Source organism: Chiloscyllium plagiosum, chromosome 7 (genome assembly GCF_004010195.1).
Source record: "Chiloscyllium plagiosum isolate BGI_BamShark_2017 chromosome 7, ASM401019v2, whole genome shotgun sequence".
NCBI lineage: Eukaryota > Metazoa > Chordata > Chondrichthyes > Orectolobiformes > Hemiscylliidae > Chiloscyllium > Chiloscyllium plagiosum.
Window position 1 is genome coordinate 38620562 of NC_057716.1, and position 7543 is coordinate 38628104.

The 7543-nt window shown below is 40.2% G+C and overlaps 1 long non-coding RNA gene across 2 annotated transcripts in view; it reads left to right on the top strand.

Moving 5' to 3' along the window:
• Window positions 1–7543, top strand: part of LOC122552006 — a 37019-nt gene that overhangs the window by 15246 nt on the left and 14230 nt on the right. For both annotated transcript variants that reach the window (XR_006312255.1, XR_006312254.1), the window contains exon 2: window positions 4852–4920. This is a non-coding gene — a long non-coding RNA (uncharacterized LOC122552006). The remainder of the gene's footprint in view (window positions 1–4851; window positions 4921–7543) is intronic.

Sequence of the window (7543 nt, forward strand, 5' to 3'; positions counted from 1 at the left end):
ATACATCCCTCCTTGATCAGCTCAATGTATAGGTTCCCCATGGGAGACTGATTAGCAAGGTTAGATCTCATGGAATACAGGGAGAACTAGCCATTAAAGAAATGGCTCAAAGGTTGAAAACAGAGGGTGGTGGTGGAGGGTTGTTTTCAGACTGGAGGCCTATGACCAAGAATCAGTGCTGTTCCACTACTTTTCATTATTTATATAAATGATTTAGATGCGAGCATAAGAGGTATAGTTAGTAAGTTTGCAGATGACACCAAACTTGGAGGTGTAGTGGACAGCGAAGAAGGTTACTTAAGTTTACAACAGGATCTTGATCAGATAGGCCAATGGGCTGAGGAGTGATAGATGGAGTTTAATTTAGATAAATGTGAGGTGCTGCATTTTGGGAAAGTAAATCTTAGCAGGACTTATACATTTAATGGTAATGTCTTAAGGAGTGTTGCTGAACAAAGAGACCTTGGGGTGCAGGTTCATTGCTCCTTGAAAGTGGAGTCGCAGGTGAATAGGATAGTGAAGAAGGCGTTTGGTTTGCTTTCCTTTATTGGTCAGAGTATTGAGTACAGGAGTTGGGATGTCATGTTGCAGCTGTACAGGACATTAGTTAAGCCACTATTGGAATATTGCATGCAATTCTGGTCTCCTTCCTATCAGAAAGATGTTGTGAAACTTGAAAGGTTTCAGAAAAGATTCACAAGGATATTGCCAAGGTTGGAGGATTTGAGCCATAGGGAGAGGTTGGATAGGCTAGGGTTGTTTTCCCTGGAGCATCAGAGGCCGAAGGGTGACCTTAAAGAGGTTTATAAAATCATGTGGGGCATGGATAGGATAAATAGACAAAGTCTTCTCCCTGGGTTGGGGGAGTCTAGAACTAGAAGGCATAGGTTTAGGGTGAGAGGGGAAAGATATAAATGAGACTTAGGAGGCAACTATTTCACACAGAGGGTGGTACATGTATGGAATGAGCTGCCAGAGGATGTGGTGGAGGCTGGTACAATTGCAACATTTAAAAGGCACCTGGATGGGTATATGAATTGGAAAGGTTTGGAGGGATATGGGCCGGGTGCTGGCAGCTGGGACTAGATTAGGTTGGGATATCTGGTCGGCATGGATGAGTTGGACTGAAGGGTCTGTTTCCATGCTGTACATCTCTATGACTATGACTCTATTCTATGGTCATTATGAACAAAAAGCCAGTGAAATGATGTTACCTGCTCCAGCAGCCTCGGGTGCCTCTGTACTCAACAGTCTCCGCTCAGATGTCAGATCAGCCTTCTTGAGGGTGTACCCGCAGAAAGTGACTGTCCCAGATGGAGTCACTGGCCATGCACTTGGATCCTGCACCAACCATCTGGTGAGCGTACTCACAGTTTTTAACCACTCCTTCCTCTGATCTGACGTTCTGGTACTGAAGTAGAGATGGTCAGGATCTCCAAGTTCCTCAGTGTTAAAATGACCAGCAATCTGTCCTGGTTCATCCATGTGGATTCTACAGTTAAGAAAGAATTCCAATGCCTCTACTTCCTCAGAGGGCTAAGGAAATTCAGCATGTCCACAATGGGTCTTACCAATTTTTATGGATGCACCATAGAAAGCATCCTATCTGGATGCATCACAGGTTGGTATGGCAACTGGTCTGCCCAAGACCTCAAGAAATTACGGAGAGTCATGAATACAGCCCAGTACATCACGCAAACCAGCCTTCTATACATTGCTTCTGTCTACACTTCCCATTGCCTCAGGAAAGCAATCAATATAATCAAAGACCCCTCACACCCTGGTTATACGCTCTTCCACCCTCTTCTGTTTGAAAACAAGTTCTAATTCATTCAAGAATTGCTTTTCCCCAATGTTATTAGACTTTTTAACAGACCTCTCATACATTGGAGTTGATCTTTTACTGTATCTTTTAACACTTCAATCTGCATTCTGATCTATTACCTTGATGTACTTATGTATGGTATGATTTGCGTGGATAGGATACAAAATAATACTTTTCACTGTATTTCAGTACATGTGCCAATAAAATCAAATCAAATATAATCAGATGGGTCTCAAAATAAATTTCTGGCACTCAGGTCATACTTGGGTAAAAATTGGTGAAGTAGTAATAGACTATGGAGACTTGCAAGATAAATCACTGCACATTAGGATTAAACTGGAAAACATCCCTTAACTCCAATTATAATTCTGAACTGAAGTGTGTTGGATATTCTTTTTAAGAAGACTGGCTAGCCAATGACTCAATATTGACCTGTGATGATGACAGTGATCAAAAGCTTTTTAGCACAAGGAAAATGATACATTGCTGCACCTGAAGGTATCATTGAGGATTATATTACTCTATCAAGTCTTGAAGAAAGTCATGATGGTGACAGGGGTATCTGAATTCTCAGTTTCAAACCCTTGACTCTGAATATCTTTTGAATTCCATGAATTCTCTCTGAAGTCTTCCACACCTTCTGCATGTTTGTAACTCATTCTTATGTGTTTTTTTCTGTAGTTCAAAATCACAGTATTTTATTAAACCCATCACATTATTGTCTAATTAAAAAGAAAAATCACAGGTACAATGTCTGATGTTTGCTCATACTTTAAACTTCTGACTTCCTGGGATCCCTTATTTTGACTATGGGACTATAATCAGGTACAGCTCAAAGGGACGTTATTTTTATTGGACATACATGGTAACCTTGGTGGCTAGGTTCCTGTAAAGCTTTCATTTATCCCAGCCTTTAACCAAGATTGTTTGTCTCTTTCTCTTTGCAGCATTGCTGTGGGTAATGACTGACCTGGGTCCTCATGCATAGCTAACCTTGCTCTGTCTCTATGCTCTTGCTGGTGGGTAACATGCAACTTTCGCTAAACTACTCACAGCTTGTGATCGTACTGTAGCAGTTCTCTCTTTCTCCCTCCTGTCTATCTGTACTGTTAAAAGTCATTTAAAAATTCAGGAGGTCACCAAGTCACAAACAGTGCAATGAAAAGAATTGTTGTCTGATGTATTAGCAATGCAGATATATGTGATGAGATTTTAATAGCATTTTAAAGGCAACCTGACCCTCTGGCACAGAAGCAGTTCAGAAGTATGAGGAATCTAAAAGCAAGTATGACAATATCTATATACCATTGCTTCTTTATTGTATAATGCCCAGTTTGCAGAACTTACTGGGTCAACCAACTACCCTTCTCTCACACACTTGTGTAGATGGCTGGCAGGATTGATTTGTAAGGCATAATCTTGAATTTCACATGTAAAGAATGGCAGACATCTGGAATAATCTTACTTAGAAAAGCCATGCATGCTGTGAATTTGTCATGGCTTTGAATTATATGTTTTGTTAGGCAACTGCATGAAGGGATGTAAAGCAAAAGGTGGGTCAAAATAGGTAAGTACATAGCAGCTATGATGTAACTGAATGATAGATCAAGCTTGAGTGGGTGAAATGCATGATGTTGGAAGATCTCTGTCACTTAGTACTGTTTGTCTAGTGTTATCTTCCCAACACGGAATTGTTATGGTGTGGAGGAACTGTATTCAGCCTATTGCATCTGTAATGTCTGCCTAATGACTATTATAGGAGAAAGTGAGGTCTGCAGATGCTGGAGATCAGAGCTGGAAATGTGTTGCTGGAAAAGCGCAGCAGGTCAGGCAGCATCCAGGGAACAGGAGAATCGACGTTTCCTGAAGAAGGGCTTATGCCCGAAACGTCGATTCTCCTGTTCCCTGGATGCTGCCTGACCTGCTGCGCTTTTCCAGCAACACATTTCCACCAGTAATGACTATTATATCCTAGTAAATCAAGGGTATTGTTGTTGATTCCTTTTCAGGGTAGGGGGTGAGGTGCATCAGTTTTTCTCTGTCCAGGCTTCTCATGATTTTAAGAACATCTATCAAGTCTCCTCTTAGCCTTCTTTTCTATGAGGAGAACAATCCCACCCTCTCCAACCTATCATCTTAACTGAAGAGTTTCATCTCTCAGCCCATTCACTTCAATGTATTTGCAAGCTTTCTGTAGTGTGGTTCCCTGAATTATCACCATTCTCCAGCAGAGATATAAAAAGTGTCTTTATAAGTTCAGCATGACCTTGCTTTTGTACTCTATGCCCTATTAAAGACCAGGACAATGTAAATTTTATTAACTGTCATCTCTACCTGTCCTGCTGTCTATTAACTGTCATCTCTATCTGGCATATATTCACAAAGGTCCCTCTGCTCCTGCGCTCTTTTCAGTATTGTAGCCCTTATTTCATACATTGAAAGAGTATCAGCATTAAAGTTCATCTGATACTTATTTGCCCACTCCACTGACTTTCCTTTTGAAGTTCCATACCAAACTCCTCATAGTTTAAAAGCTTCCGATAATTACACTATCTGCAAACTTTGAAATTGCACATTGCATACAGATATCTAGATCATTAGGAAAAGTAAGTTTCCCAATGCCAACATCTAGAAGCATTCCACCAGCTTGAACAAATGCGATTAACCACTATTCTCTGTTTCCTATTAGAAAGTAGAATCAAGATTAGCTGAATAATGTTCCATTTACTCACAAGTCTGTTGTATAACCTTGATTCAAACACCTTCTAGATGTTCATGTGCACCACATTAACAACATGATCTTCATCAATCTGTCCTGTTGGCTCCTCAATAAATTCCAGTAAGTTAATTAAACATAATTTCCTCTTTAGAAATCCATGCTGCTTCTTCCTAATCAACTCACCCTTTTCCATGTGACTCTTAATTCTATCCTAAATAATTGTTTCTAAAAGCTTTCTCATTCCTGAAACCAAACTGACTGGTCTGTAATCGCTGGGCTTATCCTTACAAAAACTTTGTTGTTTTAGGTTGTAAAGTCTGCACTTCACCAGTCTTCTGATACTTCATCCAAGGCTAGGAAAGACTGAAGGATTATGGTCAGTATCCATGCAATTTCAACCCTCACTTCCTTCAATATTATTGGATGCTTCTTATCTGATCCCAGTGTCGTGTCAACTTTAAACATCAATAGTCTATCCATCATTTCATCCTGATCAATTTTAAATTCTTTTAGTAACAGAGTTTCCTCCTGTTTCATCATGGCCTAAGTAGGATAAAGACAGATACGAAGTATTTATTTAACATCCCAGCTGTGTCTGTTGCCACCGTGTGTAAATTCCCTTTTTAGTACCTAATGTATCCTGCTGCTCCTTTTACTGCTCTTTTACTATTGATGTGCCTACAGTAGACTTTGGATTTCTCCATTATGATGGCCTCCAGTCTGTTCTCTTCATAATTTTTACTTCTTTGATATGCCTTTGACCTTCCCGTTGAACCTTCTTTATTTCACTTGATTCTCAATTGTACCTGTCATAAGTGTACAACTTCTTCTTTATTTTAAATTCAATCTCCTTTGTCATCCAGGAAACTCTGGATTTGTCTGCCCTCCCTTTCATCTTTGAGGGAATATGTCTTGACCCAAGCCATTTCCTGTTTGACTGCAGCCCATTGTTCATCTTTAGCTTTAGTTGTCCACTATTTGTTTCAGTCTCTCTGGCCCAGTTCCCTCTTACCCCCATTGAAGCCAGTTCTATCCTCGTCAATTATTCTTGCTTACTCAAGATTGCCTTTTCTATCATCATCCTGAATCTAATGGTATAATACTCACTGTTTCCTGAGTGCCACTGACACTTGGATCTATTTGGCCCCTTTCATTTCCAAGAAACAGACTTAACAGTGCATAATTTCTTGTTAGGTTGGACATATAGTGCTATAGAATTGTTTCCTAAACACAATCTAGGAATATTTGGCCCTCTCCACCCTTTGCAGTACCAATTAAAAAACCCAAAAGTGACCACTCTATAATGTAAGCATCCCTGTGTAACCTTGATTCCCTCCAAATTTGTTCCTCTACATCCTTTTCACTAGTTGATGATCTATAGAATACACAAAGCAACGTAGCAGAACATGTTTTAGTTCCTTAGCTCTCGCCAGATTGAGTTCTTGATTCGTCACAGGCTTCCTCTTTCTCCAGCACTGTGACACTCTCCTTAACCAATGTCACTAATCTTGCTCCTATACTTCCTTATCTTTCTTTGCTGAATGCCTGAAATCCAGGAATATTTAGCATCAAATTTTAATAGAGCTAATTCTGTGATGTCACCACAAAATCATATTTCCACATAGCAATCTGCACCTGTAACTCCCCAGTCTTATTTAATAAACTCTGCATTCACATAGTTAAAAATCATGCAAAACCAGGTTATAGTCCAACAGGTTTAATTGGAAGCACTAGCTTTCAGAGCGCTGCTGTAGCGCTACTGTAGCGCTCAGAAAGCTAGTACTCTATGACTCTGTGACTCTAATTTTGTCAAAGACAGGTTGAGAAAATGGTGAGATAAGTCCAACACCAGCATCTCTAAATCATGTATTCACATACATTCACTGAAATCTTGCTTTCGTTTTCATTACTTTCTCAATTATTCTGAGCTCACCTACTGCTTTTCTATTCTTTATTCTAGTGTTATCTGTCTCATCAAATATTTTATGCAACCTGGTGTTCCTCTCTAGTAGTCTGTCTTGTTTTCCACACCTTGCAAGTTAGTTTGTTGTTGTGGTGTCACCATAGTCTTACCAGACCATAGGAGCTGCTCTCTCATTAGAGAGAACCAACTGGTGGTGATTTAACTGGAGGGCCACCAGACCACAGGTAAGGGAAGACATTGAGAAGGAGAGTCCTACATGGTAACTTCAAACCGGTAGATGGGAATTGAACCCTCACTGTTAGCATCACACTGCTCTGTCAACCAACAATCCAGCCAACTGAGCTAAACCAATTCTCCTGAGTTAGTTTACTATCGTCCCAACAGCACTAGCAGAACACCATGCAAGAAATTCAGTCCCAGCTCTGTTCAAATGTAACCTCTTAATCACAAATAGGTGCCATCTTCCCCAGAGCCAATCCAAGCATCCCAGGAATTTAAAACTATCCTTCCAGAAAGATCTTTCCAGTCCCACAATCCCTTTCGCAGACAAAAGGTAAAAATTAATGAGCGATATAGACAGACAGGATTTAAAATAGAAAGCACAAGGACAAGTTTTCACTTTGGTTAAATGATTGAACTGACTTTGTTTAAATAATGCATGGAATCTAATAACGTGGTTAAGTGCAGCTTATTCTTTACATTGCATTATTACATGAAGGCAAAATGTACTGTAATGAAATCAGTGGTGTAATCATCTCTGTTTCACTGTGCATTACTTTGTGTGACATGGAATCACTTAGCAAGTCATATCTGACCTTATCTCACCATTTTCTCAACCTGTCTTTGACAAAATTAGAGTCACAGAGTCATAGAAATGTATAGCATGGATACAGACCCTCAGTCCAACCCGTCCATGCCGACCAGATATCCCAATCCAATGTAGTCCCACCTGCCAGCACCCGGCCCATATCCCTCCAAACCCTTCCTATTCATATACCCATCCAAATGCCTCTTAAATGTTGCAATTGTACCAGCCTCCACCACATCCTCTGGCAGCTCATTCCATAGACGTACC